The following is a 20,222-nucleotide window of genomic DNA, read 5'->3' as shown; positions in this document are numbered from 1 at the left end:
AGGGGCACCCCTAGAACACACAAGTTGATCTTTTAGCCGTGTGCGGTGCCCCCCTCCACAGTTTCACACCTCAATCATATCGTCATAGTGCTTAGGCGAAGCCCTACGCCGGTAACTTCATCATCACCGTCACCACGCCATCATGCTGACGAAACTCTCCCTCGGCCTCAACTGGATCAAGAGTTCGAGGGACGTCACCGAGCTGAACGTGTGCAGATCGAGGACGTGCCGTACGTTCGGTACTTGGATCGGTTGGATTGTGAAGACGTTCGACTACATCAACGGCGCTACTAAACCCTTCCGCTTTCGGTCTAAGAGGGTACATGGACACACTCTCCCCCGCTTGTTGCTATGCATCTCTGACACGTCTCCAACATTTCTATAATTTTTGATTGCTCCATGCTATTATATTATCTATTTTGGATGTTAATGGGCTTTATTTTATACTTTTATATCATTTTTGGGACTAACCTACTAACCGGAGGCCCAACCCAAATTGCTGTTTTTTTGCCTATTTTAGGGTTTCGAAGAAAAGGAATATCAAACGGAGTCCAAACGGAATGAAACTTTCGGGAATGTGATTCTCTCAACAAACATGATCCAGGAGACTTGGAGTGGGCATCAAGAAACAATCGAGGAGGGCACGAGGCAGGGGGGCACGCCTACCCCCTGGGCGCGCCCTCCACCCTCGTGAGCCCCTCGTTGCTCCACCGACGTACTTCTTCCTCCTATATATATCCACGTACCCCCCAAAACATCCAGGAGCACCACGAAAACCTAATTCCACCGCCACAACCTTCTGTACCCAAGAGATCCCATCTCGGGGCCTTTTCCGGAGCTCCGCCGGAGGGGGCATTGATCACGGAGGGCCTCTACATCAACTCCATGGCCTCTCTGGTGATGTGTGAGTAGTTTACTTCAGACCTACGGGTCCATAGTTATTAGCTAGATGGCTTCTTCAAGGTTGTCAGAATCGCGATTCTGTTATACGATTCTACGACTTTACGATCCAAACTAACCCCTATGATTCTACGATTTTAGTTCATAGAATCTACGTTTCTACGATCCTGATAGTGAAGATGCTACGATTTGCGATCTTACCACCGGAGCTCCGATCCGATTCAAAATCACGATTCTGACAACCTTGGGCTTCTTCTCTCTCTTTGGATCTCAATACAAAGTTCTCCTCGATCTTCTTGGATATCTATTCGATGTAATCTTCTTTTGCGGTGTGTTTGTCGAGATCCGATGAATTGTGGGTTTATGATCAAGTTTATCTATGAACAATATTTGAATCTCCTCTGAATTCTTTTATGTATGATTGGATTATCTTTGCAAGTCTCTTCAAATTATCAGTTTGGTTTGGCCTACTAGATTGATCTTTCTTGCAATGGGAGAAGTGCTTAGCTTTGGGTTCAATCTTGCGGTGCTCGATCCCACTGACAGAAAGGGAACCGACACGTATTGTATTGTTGCCATCAAGGATAAAAAGATGGGGTTTATATCATATTTCATGAGTTTATCCCTCTACATCATGTCATCTAATTAAAGCATTACTCAATCTTGCTTGCCTTTATATCATATTTTATTCGCCATCTCTTTTCCGTTCGTCGCTTTCTTGCTTGCCTTGTCGTTATGGCTAGTCCTCAATCTTCTCCGTTGTCTCCTGAGAATGAAGTTCTTAATTTTAAGCAAAGGGAGGGAGAAAATCTAAAAGACGCTTGGTATAGAATTTGCAATGCTCAAAATAGATCTACCGGGAAGCAATCTACTTCCATTTTTCTCCGCAATTTTAATGTAGGCGCTACTCCTTGGTATAGATATATTCTTGATACCATTACTGGAGGGAATTTCTTGGGTAACCATACTTTTGATTCTTATAATGCTGTGATAGATTTGTTTGGCTCACCACCTCTTTTGGTTAATGGAACTATGTTAACTTTGGAACATGTGATGCAAATGCTTGAAATTATTGAGAATAAAGTTGATACTGTAGAGTTGATTGAGAATTTGGATAAAAAGATCCACAACCAAATTACCCAATATGGATCTATGGTGGGAGTTACTCTGAAAAGTTTTAAGGAAAAATAACCCATAGTTAATGAAAAAATAGATCAAGATTCTACTAGAATCGATAAACTTGAGGGAATTATCACCAACTTGGGGTACGCTTTTCCTTCTGTTAAAAATACTCCAAATACTCCTACAAAAATTGCCAAGCTTATTTATGTTCCTAAAAATAAGGGTGAATCCTCTAGTAAGGAAACTGCGGATTTAAAATCAATAAGTGTTCATCCCAATTTTTTGCTATCATTAAGGAACCGTTTGCTACAAGTGATTTTGTTGATTTCGTGCCTAGGAGTTTGATAATTAATAAAAATAAAGAAACTCCTAAGAGTTATAGGTGGCATATTGAAGAATTACCTACCAAAGATGGCGATACCTAGATCTATCTTCGCTTTTATGCCTAGCTAGGGGCGTTAAATGATAGCGCTTGTTGGGAGGCAACCCAATTTTATTTTTATTCCTTGATTTTTGATCCTGTTTAGTAAGAAATAATTTATATAGCCTTTGTTTTGGTTGTGTTTTTTGTGTTTAATTAGTGTTTGTGCCAAGTAGAACCGTTGGGAAGACTTGGGGAAAGTCTTTTTGATCTCGCTGTAAAAAATAGAAACTTTAGCGCTCACGAGAATCGCTGCCATTTTTATTTGGAGAGTGATATTTAGTTAATTATTTTTGAAGATGATTAATAGATAAATTCCTCACGTTCAGAAATTTATTTTAGAATTTTTGGGGTTCCATAAGTTGCGTTAGCTACAGATTACTACATACTGTTCTGTTTTTGACAGATTCTGTTTTTCGTGTGTTGTTTGCTTATTTTGATGAATCTATGGCTAGTAAAAGAGTTTATAAACCATAGAGAAGTTGTAATGCAGTAGGTTTAACACCAATATAAATAAATAATGAGTTCATTACAGTACCTTGAAGTGATGTTTTCTTTTCTTTCGCTAACGGAGCTCACGAGATTTTCTATTTTGAGTTTTGTGTTGTGAAGTTTTCAAGTTTCGGGTAAATATTTGATGGATTATGGAACAAGGAGTGGCAAGAGTCTAAGTTTGGGGATGACCATGGTACCCCAAGGTAAAACTCAAGGACACCAAAAAGCCTAAGCTTGGGGATGCCCCGGAAGGCATCCCCTCTTTCGTCTTCGTCTATCGGTAACTTTACTTGGAGCTATATTTTTATTCATCACATGATATGTGTTTTGCTTGGAGCGTATTGTATGATTTGAGTCTTTTCTTTTTAATTTACCACAATCATCCTTGCTGTACACACCTTTTGAGAGAGACTCATATGATTTGAAATTTATTAGAATACTCTATGTGCTTCACTTATATCTTTTGAGCTATATAGTTTTTGCTCTAGTGCTTCACTTATATCTTTTAGAGCACGGTGGTGGATTTGTTTTATAGAAACTATTGATCTCTCATGCTTCACTTATATTATTTTGAGAGTCCTTTAGAACAACATGGAAATTTGATTTAATATAAAAACTTTCATAGAAGTGCATTGAATACTATGAGAAGTTTGATACTTGATAATTGTTTTGAGATATGGAGATGGTGATATTAGAGTCATGCTAGTTGAGTAGTTGTGAATTTGATAAATACTGGTGTTGAAGTTTGTGATTCCCGTAGCATGCACGTGTGGTGAACCGTTATGTGATGTAGCAGGAGCATGATTTATTTATTGATTGTCTTCCTTATGAGTGGCGGTCGGGGACGAGCGACGGTCTTTTCCTACCAATCTATCCCCCTAGGAGCATGCGCGTAATACTTTGTTTTGATAACTAATAGATTTTTGCAATAAGTATGTGAGTTCTTTATGACTAATGTTGAGTCCATGGATTATACGCACTCTCATCCTTCCACCATTGCTAGCCTCTCTAATATCGCGCAACTTTCGCCGGTATCATACACCCACCATATACCTTCCTCAAAACAGCCACCATACCTAGCTATTATGGCATTTCCATAGCCATTCCGAGATATATTGCCATGCAACTTTCCACCGTTCCGTTATTATGACACGCTTCATCATTGTCATATTGCTTGCATGATCATGTAGTTGACATCGTATTTGTGGCAAAGCCACCATTCATAATTCTTCATACATGTCACTCATGCTTCATTGCACATCCCAGTACACCGCCGGAGGCATTCACATAGAGTCATATTTTGTTCTAAGTATTGAGTTGTAATTCTCGAGTTGTAAGTAAATAAAGTGTGATGATCATCATTATTAGAGCATTGTCCCAAGTGAGGAAAGGATGATGGAGGCTATGATTCCCCCACAAGTTGGGATGAGACTCCGGACGAAAAAAAAGAGAAAGGCCATAAAAAAAGAAGAGGTACCAAACAAAATGAGAGAAAAAGAGAGAAGGGACAATGCTACTATCCTTTTTCCACACTTGTGCTTCAAAGTACCACCATGATCTTCTTGATAGAGAGTCTCCTATGATATCACTTTCATATACTAGTGGTAATTTTTCATTATAGAACTTGGCTTGTATATTCCAATGATGGGCTTTCTCAAAATGCCCTAGGTCTTCATGAGCAAGCGAGTTGGATGCACACCCACTTAGTTTCTTTTGTTGAGCTTTCATATACTTACAGCTCTAGTGCATCCGTTGCATGGCAATCCCTACTCACCCACATTGATATCTATTGATGGGCATATCCATAGCCCGTTGATACGCCTAGTTGATGTGAGACTATCTTCTCCTTTTTTTTGTCTTCTCCACAACCACCATTCTATTCCACATATAGTGCTATATCCATGGCTCACGCTCATATATTGCGTGAAAATTGAAAAAGTTTGAGAACATCAAAAGTATGAAACAATTGCTTGGCTTGTCATCGGGGTTGTGCATGATTTAAATATTTTGTGTCGTGAAGATAGAGCATAGCCAGACTATATGATTTTGTAGGGATAACTTTCTTTGGCCATGTTATTTTGAGAAGACATGATTGCTTAGTTAGTATGCTTGAAGTATTATTATTTCTATGTCAATATTAAACTTTTATCTTGAATCTTTCGGATCTGAACATTCATGCCACAATAAAGAAAAATTACATTGAGAAATATGTTAGAAAGCATTCCACATAAAAAATTCTTCTTTTACCATTTACCTACTCGAGGACGAGCAGGAATTAAGCTTGGGGATGCTTGATACGTCTCCAACGTATATATAATTTTTTATTGCTCCATGCTATTATATTATCTATTTTGGATGTTAATGGGCTTTATTTTATACTTTTATATCATTTTGGGGACTAACCTACTAACCGGAGGCCCAACCCAAATTGCTGTTTTTTTCCTATTTTAGGGTTTCGAAGAACAGGAATATCAAACGGAGTCCAAACGGAATGAGACCTTCAGGAACGTGATTTTCTCAACAAACGTGATCCAGGAGACTTGGAGTGGGCGTCAAGAAACGATCGAGGACGGTACGAGGTAGGGGGCGCGCCCTCCACCCTTGTGGGCCCCTCGTTGCTCCACGACGTACTTCTTCCTCCTATATATATCCACGTACCCCCCAAACATCCAGGAGCACCACGAAAACCTAATTCCTTCGCTGCAACCTTCTGTACTCGAGAGATCCCATCTCGGGGCCTTTTCTGGAGCTCCGCCGAAGGGGGCATTGATCACGGAGGGCCTCTTCATCAACTGCATGGCCTCTCCGATGATGTGTGAGTAGTTTACTTCAGACCTACGGGTCCATAGTTATTAGCTAGATGGCTTCTTATCTATCTTTGGATCTCAATACAAAGTTCTCCTCGATCTTCTTGGAGATCTATTCGATGTAATCTTCTTTTGCGGTGTGTTTGTCGAGATCCGATGAATTGTGGGTTTATGATCAAGTTTATCTATGAACAATATTTGAATCTCCTCTGAATTCTTTTATGTGTGATTGGTTTATCTTTGCAAGTCTCTTCGAATTATCAATTTGGTTTGGCCTACTAGATTGATCTTTCTTGCAATGGGAGAAGTGCTTAGCTTTGGGTTCAATCTTGTGGTGCTCGATCCCAGTGACAGGAAGGGAACCGACACGTATTGTATTGTTGCCATCGAGGATAAAAATATGGGGTTTATATCATATTGCATGAGTTTATCCCTCTACATCATGTCATCTTACTTAAAGCATTACTTTGTTCTTATGAACTTAATACTCTAGATGCATGCTGGATAACGGTCGATGTGTGGAGTAATAGTAGTAGAGGCAGAATCGTTTCGGTCTACTTGTCGTGGACGTGATGCCTATATACATGATCATACCTAGATATTCTCATAACTATGCTCAATCCTGTCAATTGCTCAATAGTAATTTGCTCACCCACCGTAGAATACTTATGCTCTTGAGAGAAGCCACTAGTGAAACCTATGGCCCCGGGTCTCTTTCTCATCATATCAATCTCCATCACTTTATTATTGCTTTGCTTTTGCTTTTACGTTTTACTTTGCATCTCTATACCAAAAATACCAAAAATATTATTTATCATCTCTATCAGATCTCACTTTCGTAAGTGACCGTGAAGGTATTGACAACCCCTAAGTGCGTTGGTTGCGTTGAGCTATTGTTTTTGTGTAGGTACCAGGGACTCGTGCGTAGCCTCCTACTGGATTGATACCTTGGTTCTCGAAAACTGAGGGAAATACTTACGCTACTTTGCTGCATCATCCTCTCCTCTTCGGGGAAATCCAACACAGTGCTCAAGAGGTAGCAAGAAGAATTTTTGGCGCCGTTGCCGGGGAGTCTGCGCAAAAGTCAACATACCAAGTACCCATCACAATCCCTATCTCCCGCATTACATTATTTTCCATTTGCCTCTCATTTTCCTCTCCCCCCAATTCACCCTTGCCATTTTATTCGCGCTCTCTCTCTATCCTCCCTCTCTTTCTCTATTTGCCTCTTTTTGCCCGTTCGCTTTTTGTTTGCTTGTGTGTTAGTTTGCTTGCTTGTCGCGATGGCTCAAGATAATACTAAATTGTGTGACTTCACCAATACCAACAACAATGATTTCCTTAGCACTCCGATTGCTCCTCTTACCGATGTTGAATCTTGTGAAATTAATTCTGCATTGCTGAATCTTGTCATGAAAGATCCGTTCTCTGGCCTTCCTAGTGAAGATGCCACTACCCATCTTAATAGCTTCGTTGATTTGTGTGACATGCAAAAGAAGAAAGATGTCAATAATGATATTGTTAAATTGAAGCTATTTCCTTTTTCGCTTAGAGATCGTGCTAAAGCTTGGTTTTCATCTTTGCCTAAAAATAGTATTGACTCATGGAACAAGTGCAAAGATGCTTTTATCTCTAAGTATTTTCCTCCCGCTAAGATCATCTCTCTTAGAAACGATATTATGAATTTTAAGCAACTTGATCATGAACATGTTGCACAAGCTTGGGGGAGAATGAAATTAATGATATGTAATTGCCCTACTCATGGTTTAAATTTTTGGATGATTATACAAAAAATTATGCCGGATTGAATTTTGCTTCTAGAAATCTTTTAGATTCGGCCACGGGAGGCACTTTTATGGAAATCACTTTAGGAGAATCTACTAAACTCCTAGATAATAGTATGATTAATTATTCTCAATGGCATACTGAAAGATCAACTAATAAAAAGGTGCATGCGATAGAAGAAATTAATGTTTTGAGTGGAAAGATGGATGAACTTATGAAATTATTTGCTAATAAGAGTGTTTCTTCTGATCCTAATGATGTGCCCTTATCTACTTTGATTGAGAATAATAATGAATCTATGGATGTGAATTTTGTTGGTAGGAACAATTTTCGTAACAACGCATATAGAGGAAATTTCAATCATAGGCCTTATCCTAGTAATCCCTCTAATAACTATGGTAATTCCTACAACAATTCTTATGGAAATTATAATAAGATGTCCTCTGATTTTGAGTCTAATATTAAAGAATTTATTTCTTCGCAAAAGAATTTTAATGCTATGATTGAAGAAAAATTTCTTAAGATTGATGATTTGGCTAGGAACATTGATAGAATTGCTCTTGATGTTGATTCTTTGAAAATTAGATCTATTCCACCTAAGCATGATATCAATGAGTCTCTCAAAGCCATGAGAATTTCCATTGACGAGTGCAAAGAAAGAACCGCTAGGATGCGTGCTAAGAAAAATGCCTTTATAAAAGCGTGTTCTTCTAGTTCCTATGAAAATAATGATGAAGATCTAAAAGTTATTGATGTGTCACCTATTAAATCTTTGTTTTGCAATATGAATCTTGATAATGATGGGACTGAATATGATCCACCTTTACCTAGAAGGCATTCTAAGGATTCGGAATTTGTTGATCTTGATGTTAAATTTGATAAAAGTGGGATTAAAGAAACTAAAACCCTAGATGTTGCTAAACGCACTATTATGGATTTCAAGGAATTTAACTATGAAAATTGATCTTTGATTGATTGTATTTCCTTCTTGCAATCTGTGCTAAATTCTCCTCACGCTTATAGTCAAAATAAAGCGTTTACTAAACATATCGTTGATGCCTTGATGCAATCTTATGAAGAAAAACTTGAATTGGAAGTTTCTATCCCTAGAAAACTTTATGATTAGTGGGGACTTACTATTAAAATTAAAATTAAAAATCATGAGTTTTATGCTTTGTGTGATTTGGGTGCTAGTGTCTCTACTATTCCCAAAACTTTGTGCGATTTGCTAGATTTATGTAGTTTTGATGATTGCTCTCTAAACTTGCATCTTGCGGATTCCACTACTAAGAAACCTATGGGAAGAATTAATGATGTTCTTATTGTTGCAAATAGGAATTATGTGCCCGTAGATTTTATCGTTCTTGATATAGATTGCAATCCTTCTTGCCCTATTATTCTCGGAAGACCTTTCCTTAGAACGGTTGGTGCAATTATTGATATGAAGGAAGGGAATATTATATTTCAATTTCCATTAAAAAAGGGCATGGAACACTTCCCTAGAAAGAAAATAAAATTACCATATGAATCTATCATGAGAGCCACTTATGTATTGCCTACCAAAGATGGCAATACCTAGATCTATTCTTGCTTATTATGCCTAGCTAGGGGCGTTAAACGATAACGCTTGTTGGGAGGCAAACCAATTTTATTTTTATTCCTTGATTTTTGCTCCTGTTTAGTAATAAATAAATTATTTCGAATCTTTTTTGGTTGTGTTTTTTGTTTTTAATTAGTGTTTGTGCCAAGTAGAACCGTTGGGAAGACTTGGGGAAAGTCTTGTTGAACTTGCTGTAAAAAACAGAAACTTTAGCGCTCACGAGAACTGCTGTAATTTTTATTTGGAGAGTTCTATTTAGTTAATTATTCTTTAAGATGATTAATAGATAAATTCCTCACGTCCAGCAATTTATTTTCGAATTTTTGGGGTTCCGGATCTTGCGCTAGCTACAGATTACTACAGACTATTCTCTTTTTGACAGATTCTGTTTTTCGTGTGTTGTTTGCTTATTTTGATGAATCTATGGCTAGTAAAATAGTTTATAATCCATATAGAAGTTGGAATACAGTAGGTTTAACACCAATATAAATAAATAATGAGTTCATTACAGTACCTTGAAGTGGTGTTTTGTTTTCTTTCGCTAACGGAGCTCACGAGATTTTCTACTTTAAGTTTTGTGTTGTGAAGTTTTCAAATTTTGGGTAAAGATTTGACGGGTTATGGAACAAGGAGTGGAAAGAGCCTAAGCTTTGGGATGCCCATGGAACCCCCAAGATAATCTAAGGACACCTAAAATCCAAAGCTTGGGGATGCCCCGGAAGGCATCCCCTCTTTCGCCTACTTCTATCGGTAAGTTTACTTGGAGCTATATTTTTATTCACCACATGATATGTGTTCTGCTTGGAGCGTCTTTTATGATTTGAGTCTTTGCTTATTAGTTTACCACAATCATCCTTGCTGTACACACCTTTTGAGAGAGACATACATAATTTTGAATTTGATAGAATACTCTATGTGCTTCACTTATATCTTTTGAGTTATATAATTTTGCTCTAGTGCTTCACTTATATCTTGTAGAGCACGGTGGTGGATTTGTTTTATAGAAACTATTGATCTCTCATGCTTCACTTAGATTATTTTGAGAGTCTTAATAGCATGGTAATTTTCTTAATAATAAATACGCTTGGTATTCAAGATTTGTAAAACTTTCTTTTGAGTGTGTTGAATACTAAGAAAAAAATTGATGCTTGATAATTGTTTTGAGATATGAGGATGGTGATATTAGAGTCATGCTAGTTGAGTAGTTGTGAATTTGAGAAATGCTTGTGTTAAAGTTTGTGATTCCCGTATCATGCACGTATGGTGAACCACTATGTGATGAAGTCAGAGCATAATTTATTGATTGATTGTCTTCCTTATGAGTGGCGGTCGGGGACGAGCGATGGTCTTTTCCTACCAATCTATCCTCGTAGGAGCATGCACGTAATACTTTGCTTTGATAACTTCTAGATTTTTGCAATAAGTATATGATTTCTTTATGACTAATGTTGAGTCCATGGATTATATGCACTTTCCTTCCTTCCACCATTGCTAGCCTCTCTAATACCGCGCACTTTTCGCCGGTATCATACACCCACCAAATACCTTCCTCAAAACAGCCACCATACCTACCTATCATGGCATTTCCATAGCCATTCCGAGATATATTGGCATGCAACTTTCCACCATTCCGTTCATTATGATACGCTCCATCATTGTCATATTGCTAGCATGATCATGTAGTTGACATCGTATTTGTGGCAAAGCCACCGTTCATAATTCTTTCATACACGTCACTCTTGATTCATTGCATATCCCGGTACACCGCCGGAGGCATTCATATAGAGTCATATTTTGTTCTAAGTATCGAGTTGTAATTGTTGGGTTGTAAAAAAATAAAAGTGTGATGATCATCATTTTTAGAGCATTGTCCCAAGTGAGGAAAGGACGATGGAGACTATGATTCCCCCACAAGTCAGGATGAGACTCTGGACGAAAAAAAGAGGCCATAAAAAAGAGAAGTCCCAAACAAAAAAAAGAGAGATAGAAAGAGAGAAGGGACAATGTTACTATCCTTTTACCACACATGTGCTTCAAAGTAGCACCATGATCTTCATGATAGAGAGTCTCTCATTATGTCACTTTCATATGCTAGTGGGAATTTTTCATTATAGAACTTGGCTTGTATATTCCAATGATGGCCTTCCTCAAAATGCCCTAGGTATTCATGAGCAAGCGAGTTGGATGCACACCCACTTAGTTTCTTTTGAGCTTTCATATACTTATAGCTCTAGTGTGTCCATTGCATGGCAATCCCTACTCACTCACATTGATATCTATGGATGGGCATCTCCATAGCCCGTTGATATGCCTAGTTGATGTGAGACTATCTTCCACTCCTTTTGTCTTCTCCACAACCACCCTTCTATTCCACATATAGTGCTATATCCATGGCTCACGCTCATGTATTGCGTGGAGATCAAAAAAGTTTTGAAAATGTCAAAAGTATGAAACAATTGCTTGGCTTGTCATCGGGGTTGTGAATGACTTAAATACTTTGTGTGGTGAAGATAGAGCATAGCCAGACTATATGATTTTGTAGGGATAGCTTTCTTTGGCCATGTTATTTTGAGAAGACATAGTTGTTTTGTTAGTATGCTTGAAGTATTATTATTTTTATGTCAATATGAACTTTTGTCTTGAATCTTTTGAATCTGAATATTCATACCACAATTAAGAAGATTTACATTGAAATTATGCCAAGTAGCACTCCGCATCAAAAATTCTGTTTTTATCATTTACCTACTCGAGGATGAGCAGGAATTAAGCTTGGGGATGCTTGATAAGTCTCCAACGTATCTATAATTTTTGATTGCTCCATGCTATATTATCTACCATTTTGGACATTATTGGGCTTTATTATCCACTTTTATATTATTTTTGGGACTAACCTATTAACCGGAGGCCCAGCCCAGAATTGCTGTTTTTTTGCCTATTTTAGGGTTTCGAAGAAAAGGAATGTCAAACGGAGTCCAAACGGAATGAAACCTTCGGAAACGTGATTTTCTCATCAGATAAGATCCAAGAGACTTGGACCCTCCATCAAGAAAGCCACGAGGCGGTCATGAGGGTGGAGGGCGCCCCCCTAGGGCGTGCCCCCTGCCTCGTTGGCCCCTCGAAGATCCACCGACGTACTTCTTCCTCCTATATATATCCACGTACCCCCAAATGATCAGATATAGAGCCAAAAACCTAATTCCACCGCTGCAACTTTCTGTATCCACGAGATCCCATCTTGGGGCCTGTTCCGGAGCTCTGCCGGAGGGGGCATCGATCACGGAGGGCTTCTACATCATCATCCAAGCCTCTCCGATGAAGTGTGAGTAGTTTACTTCAGACCTACGGGTCCATAGTTAGTAGCTAGATGGCTTCTTCTCTCTTTTTGGATCTCAATACAATGTTCTCCCCCTCTCTCGTGGATATCTATTCGATGTAATCTTCTTTTTGCGGTGTGTTTGTTGAGACCGATGAATTGTGGGTTTATGATCAAGTCTATCTATGAATAATATTTGAATCTTCTCTGAATTCTTTTATGTATGATTGGTTATCTTTGCAAGTCTCTTCGAATTATCAGTTTGGTTTGGCCTACTAGATTGGTTGTTCTTGCCATGGGAGAAGTGCTTAGCTTTGGGTTCAATTTGCGGTGTCCTGTCCTAGTGACAGAAGGGGCAGAAAGGCACGTATTGTATCGTTGCCATCGAGGATAACAAGATGGTTTTTTTATCATATTGCATGAAACTATCCCTCTACATCATGTCATCTTGCTTAAGGCGTTACTCTGTTTTTAACTTAATACTCTAGATGCATGCTGGATAGCGGTCGATGAGTGGAGTAATAGTAGTAGATGCAGGGAGGAGTCGGTCTACTTGTCTCGGACGTGATGCCTATATACATGATCATACCTAGATATTCTCATAACTATGCTCAGTTCTGTCAATTGCTCAACAGTAATTTGTTCACCCACCGTAGAATACTTATGCTCTTGAGAGAAGCCACTAGTGAAACCTATGGCCCCCGGGTCTCTTTCTCATCATATCAATCTCCATCACTTTATTATTGCTTTGCTTTTACTTTTTACTTTGCATCTCTATACCAAAAATACCAAAAATATTATTTATCATCTCTATCAGATCTCCCTTTCGTAAGTGACCGTGAAGGGATTGACAACCCCTAAGCGTGTTGGTTGCGTTGAGCTATTGTTTTTGTGTAGGTACGAGGGACTCGTGCGTAGCCTCCTACTGGATTGATACCTTGGTTCTCAAAAACTGAGGGAAATGCTTACGCTACTTTGCTGCATCATCCTCTCCTCTTCGGGGAAATCCAACGCAGTGCTCAAGAGGTAGCACTTGTTGATCTTTGCGGTACTACTTTGGCAAACAATTGTGTAGTATTTGATGTTCACACATCCTCACATTGCCTATCTGGTGCAATAAATTGTCTCTGCATGCATGAGCTGTTGGATAACATAGTAATTTCAAAAAAATTCCTACGCACACGCAAGATCATGGTGATGCATAGCAACGAGAGGGGAGAGTCGTCCACGTACCCACGTAGACCGTTAAGCGGAAGCGTTATGACAACGCGGTTGATGTAGTCGTACGTCTTCACGATCGACCGATCCTCAGTACCAAACGTACGACACCTCCACGTTCAGCACACGTTCAGCTCGGTGACGTCCCGCAAACTCACGATCCAGTAGAGCTTGAGGGATAGTTTCGTCAGCATGACGGCGTGGTGATGATGTTGATGAAGCTACCGTCGCAGGGCTTCACCTAAGCACCGCTACAGTATGACCGAGGTGGATTATGGTGGAGGGGGGCACCGCACACGGCTGAGAGAGATCAATGATCAACTTATGTGTTCTAGGGTGCCCCCTGCCCCCGTATATAAAGGAGCAAGGGGGAGGCCGGCCGGCCCTCCTAGGGCGTGCCAGGAGGAGGAGTCCTCCTAGTATGAGTAGGACTCCCCTTTCCTACTCCTACTAGGAGGAGGAAAGGAAGGGGGAAGAGGAGAAGGAAGGAGAGGGAGAAAAGGAGGAAAGGGGGGCCGGCCCCCTAGTCCAATTCGGTTTGGGCTAGGGGGGCCATGTGCCCTGCCTACTCTCTTCCACTACTTGGCCCATGAGGCCCAACACTTCTTCCCCGTATTCCCGTAACTCCCCGGTACTTCAAAAAATACCCGAATCACTAGGAACCTTTCCGATGTCCGAATATAGCCGTCCAATATATCGATCTTTACGTCTCGACCATTTCGAGACTCCTCGTCATGTCCCCGATCTCATCTGGGACTCCGAACTACCTTCGGTACATCAAATCACATAAACTCATAATACTGATCGTCACAGAACATTAAGCGTGCGGACCCTACGGGTTCGAGAACTATGTAGACATGACCGAGATACGTCTCCGGTCAATAACCAATAGCGAAACCTGGATGCTCATATTCGATCCTACATATTCTATGAAGATCTTTATCGGTCAAACCGCATAACAACATACGTTGTTCCCTTTGTCATCGGTATGTTACTTGCCCCAGATTAGATCGTCGGCATCTCAATACCTAGCTCAATATCGTTACCGGCAAGTCTCTTTACTCATTCTGTAATGCATCATCCCGCAACTAGCTCATTAGTTGCATTGCTTACAAGGCTTATAGTGATGTGCATTACCGAGAGGGCCTAGAGATACCTCTCCGACAATAAGAGTGACAAATCCTATTCTTGATCTATGCCAACTCAACAATTACCATCGGAGACGCCTGTAGAGCACCTTTATAATCACCCAGTTACGTTGTGACGTTTGGTAGTACACAAAGTGTTCCTCCGGTATTCCGGAGTTGCATAATCTCATAGTCAGAGGAACATGTATATGTCATGAAGAAAGCAATAGCAACAAACTAAATGATCATCGTGCTAAGATAACGGAATGGGTCAAGTCAATCACATCATTCTCTAATGATGTGATCTCGTTAATCAAATGACAACTCATGTCTATGGCTAGGAAACCTACCATCTTTGATTCAATGAGCTAGTCAAGTAGAGGCATACTAGTGACACTCTGTTTGTCTATGTATTCACACATGTACTAAGTTTCCAGTTAATACAATTCTAGCATGAATAATAAACATTTATCATGATATAAGGAAATAAATAATAACTTTATTATTGACTCTAGGGCATATTTCCTTCAATCTCCCACTTGCACTAGAGTCAATAATCTAGTTCACATCTTTATGTGATTAGTTCACATCTCCATGTGACTAATACCCAAAAGGTTTGCTAGAGCCAATAATCTAGTTCACATCGCTATGTGATTAACTCCCAAAGAGTGATCATGTTTTGCTTGTGAGAGAAGTTTAGCCTACGGGTCTGCAACATTCAGATGTATGTATTTTGCAAATTTCTATGTCTACAATGCTTTGCACGGAGCTACTCTAGCTAATTGCTCCCACTTTCAATATGTATCCAAATCGAGACTTAGAGTCATCTAGATCGATGTAAAAAGCTTGCATCCACATAACTCTTTACGACGAACTCTTTTATCACCTCCATAACCGAGAAATATTTCCTTAGTACTCTAAGGATAATTTTGACTGTTGTCAAGTGATCTACTCCTCGATCACTATTGTACTCCCTTTCTAGAAAGATGCTAAGGTATACAATAGGACTGGTAAACAGCATAGCACAGTTTATAGAACCTATCACTAAGGCATAGGGAATGACTTTTCAATCTCTTTCTATTTTCTGCTGTGGTCAGGTTTTGAGTCTTTACTCAACTTCACACCTTGCAACACAGGCAAGAACTCCTTCTTTGACTGTTCCATTTTGAACTACTTCAAAATCTTGTCAAGGTATGTAATCATTGAAAAAACTTATCTAGCGTCTTGATCTATCTCTATAGATCTTGATGCTCAATGTATAAGCAACTTCATCGAGGTCTCTCTTTGAAAAACTCTTTTCAAACACTCATTTATGCTTTCCAGAAAATTCTAGATTATTTCTGATCAACAATATGACATTCACATATATTTATCAGAAATGTTGTAGTGCTCCCACTCACTTTCTTGGAAATACAGGCTTCACCGCAAGTCTGTATAAACCCATATGCTTTGATCACTTTATCAAAGCATATATTCCAATTCCAAGATGCTTGCACCAGTCCATAGATGGATTGCTGGAGCTTGCTCACTTTGTTAGCACCTTTAGGATCGACAAAATCTTCTGGTTGCATCGTATACAACTCTTCTTTTAAGAAATCCATGAAGGAATACAGTTTTGACATCCATTTGCCAGATTCCATAAAGTGCGGCAACTGCTAACATGATTTGGACAGACTTTTAAGCATCGATACGAGTGAGAAAATCTCATTGTAGTCAACACCTTGAACTTGTCGAAAACATTTTGCGACAATTCTAGCTTTGTAGATAGTAACACTACTATCAGCGTTCGTCTTCCTCTTGAAGATCCATTTATTCCTAATGACTCACCGATCATCGGGCAAGTCAATCAAAGTCCATACCTTGTTCTCATACATGGATCCCATCTCAGATTTCATGGCCTCAAGCCATTTCACAGAATCTAGGCTCATCATCGCTTCCTCATAGTTCGTAGGTTCGTCATGGTCAAGTAACATGACATCCAGAACAGGATTACCGTACCACTCTGGCCTGGGTCTCACTCTGGTTGACCTACGAGGTTCAGTAGTAACTTGATCTATAGTTACATGATCATCATCATTAGCTTCCTCACTAATTGGTGTAGGAGTCACGGGAACAGATTTCTGTGATGAACTACTTTCCAATAAGGGAGCAGGTAGAGTTACCTCATCAAGTTCTACTTTCCTCCCACTCACTTCTTTCGAGAGAAACTTGTTCTCTAGAAAGGATCCATTCTTAGCAACGAATGTCTTGCCTTCGAATATGTGATAGAAGGTGTACCCAACTGTCTCCTTTGGCTATCCTATGAAGACACATTTCTCCGATTTGGGTTTGAACTTATGAGGATGAAACTTTTCACATAAGCATCTCAACCCCAAACTTTAAGAAACGACAACTTTGGTTTCTTGCCAAACCATAGTTCATATGGTACCCTATTTAACGTGAATGCAGCTGTCTCTAATGCATAACCCCAAAATTATAGTGGTAAATCGGTAAGAGACATCATAGATTGCACCATATCTAATAAAGTATGGTTACGATGTTCGGACACACCATTACGCTGTGGTGTTCCAGGTGGCGTGAGTTGCGAAACTATTCCGCATTGTTTCAAATGAATACCAAACTTGTAACTCAAATATTCTCCTCCACGATCAGATCGTAGAAACTTTATTTTCTTGTTACGATGATTTTCCACTTCACTCTGAAATTATTTGAACTTTTCAAATGTTTCATATTTATGGTTCATCAAGATGATATACCCATATCTTACTCAAATCATCTGTGAAGGTCAGAAAATAACGATACCTGCCGCGAGCCTCAACCCTCATCGGACTGCATACATCAGTATCTATTATTTCCAACAAGTCTGTTGCTCGCTCCATTGTTCCAGAGAACATAGTCTTAGTCATCTTGCCCATGAGGCATGGTTCGCAAGCATCAACTGATTCATATTCAAGTGATTCCAAAAGCCCATCAGCATGGTTTTTCTTCATGCGCTTTACACCAATATGACCTAAACGGCAGTGCCACAAATAAGTTGCACTATCATTATTAACTTTGCATCTTTTGGCTTCAATATTATGAATGTGTGTATCACTACGATCGAGATTCAATAAACCATTCACCTTGGGTGTATGACCATTGAAGGTTTTATTCATGTAAATAGAACAACAATTATTCTCTAACTTTATATGAATAACCATATTGCAATAAACATGATCAAATCATATTCATGCTTAACGCGGCACCAAATAACATTTATTTAGGTTCAACACTAATCTCGAAAGTATAGGGAGTGTGCGATGATGATCATATCAATCTTGGAACTACTTCCAACACACATCATCACTTCACCCTTAACTAGTCTCTGTTCATTCTGCAACTCCCATTTCGAGTTACTAATCTCAGCAACTGAACTAGTATCAAATACTGAGGGGTTGCTATAAACACTAGTAAAGTACACATCAATAACATGTATATCAAATATACCTATGTTCACTTTGCCATCCTTCTTATCCGCCAAATACTTGGGGCAGTTCTGCTTCCAGTGACCAGTCCCTTTGAAGTAGAAGCACTTAGTCTCAGGCTTAGGTCTAGACTTGGGCTTCTTCACTTGAGCAGCAACTTGCTTGCCGTTCTTATTGAAGTTCCCCTTCTTCCCTTTGCCCTTTTCTTGAAACTAGTCATCTGGTCAACCATCAACACTTGATGCTTTTCTTGATTTCTACCTTTATCGATTTCAGCATCACGAAGAGCTTGGGAATCGTTTCCGTTATCCCTTGCATATTATAGTTCATCATGAAGTTCCAGTAACTGGGTGATAGTGACTAGAGAACTCTGTCAATCACTATCTTATCTGGAAGATTAACTCCCACTTGATTCAAGTGATTGTAGTACTCAGACATTCTGAGCACATGCTCACTAGCTGAGCTATTCTCCTCCATCTTGTAGGCAAAGTGCTTGTCAAAGGTCTCATACCTTTAGACATGGGCATGAGTCTGAAATACTAATTTCAACTCTTGGAACATCTCATATGCTCTGTGGCGTTCAAAACGTCTTCGAAGCCCCGATTCTAATCAGTAAAACATGGTGCACTAAACTATCAAGTAGTCATCATATTGAGCTCGCCAAATGTTCATAACGTCTGCATCTGCTCCTGCAATCGGTCTGTCACCTAGTGGTGCATCAAGGACATAATTCTTTTGTGCAGCATTGAGGGTAATCCTCAGATCACGGATCCAATCCACATCATTGCTACTAACATCTTTCAACTTAGTTTTTCTCCAGGAACATATCAAAATAAACGGGGAGCTACATCGCGAGCTATTAATCTACAACATAGTTATGCAAATACTATCAGGACTAAGTTCATGATAAATTAAAGTTCAATTAATCATATTACTTAAGAACTCCCACTTAGATAGACATCCCTCTAGTTATCTAAATGATCACGTGATCCAAATCGGCTAAACAATGTCCGATCATCATGTGAGATGGATTAGTTTTCAATGGTGAACATCACTATGTTGATCATATCTACTATATGATTCACGCTCGACCTTTCGGTCTCCAGTGTTCCGAGGCCATATCTGCATATACTAGGCTCGTCAAGTTTAACCTGAGTATTTTTCGTGTGTAAAATTTTCTTACACCCATTGTAGATGAACATTGAGCTTATCACACCCGATCATCACGTGGTGTCTCGGCACGACGAACTTTGGCAATGGTGCATACTCAGGGAGAACACTTGTACCTTGAAATTTTTAGTGAGAGATCATCTTGTAATGCTACTGCCGAACTAAGCAAAATAAGATGCATAAAGGACAAACATCACATGCAATCAAAATATGTGACATGATATGGCCATGATCATCTTGCGCCTTTGATCTCCATCTCCAAAGTACTGTCATGATCTTTATCGTCACCGGCATGACACCATGATCTCCATCATCTTGATCTCTATCAATGTGTCATCATATGGTCGTCTCGCCAACTATTGATCTTGCAACTATTGCTATCGCATAGCGATAAAGTAAAGCAATTGTATGGCGCTTGCATCTTATGCAATAAAGAGACAACCATAAGGCTTCTGCCAGTTGCCGATAACTTTAACAAAACATGATCAGCTCATACAACATTTATATCTCATCATGTCTTGACCATATCACATCACAACATGCCCTGCAAAAACAAGTTGGACGTCATCTACTTTGTTGTTGCAAGTTTTGCATGGCTGCTACGGGCTGAGCAAGAACCATTCTTACCTACGCATCAAAACCACAATGATAGTTCATCAAGTTAGTGTTGTTTTAACCTTCAATAAGGACCGTGCGTAGTCACACTCGGTTCAACTAAAGTTGGAGAAACTGACACCCGCCAGCCACCTGTGTGCAAAGCACGTCGGAAGAACCAGTCTCGCGTAAGCGTACGCGTAATG

This window comes from Triticum dicoccoides, chromosome 4A (genome assembly GCF_002162155.2).
Source record: "Triticum dicoccoides isolate Atlit2015 ecotype Zavitan chromosome 4A, WEW_v2.0, whole genome shotgun sequence".
Classification (NCBI taxonomy): domain Eukaryota; kingdom Viridiplantae; phylum Streptophyta; class Magnoliopsida; order Poales; family Poaceae; genus Triticum; species Triticum dicoccoides.
This window is presented reverse-complemented; position numbering follows the sequence as displayed.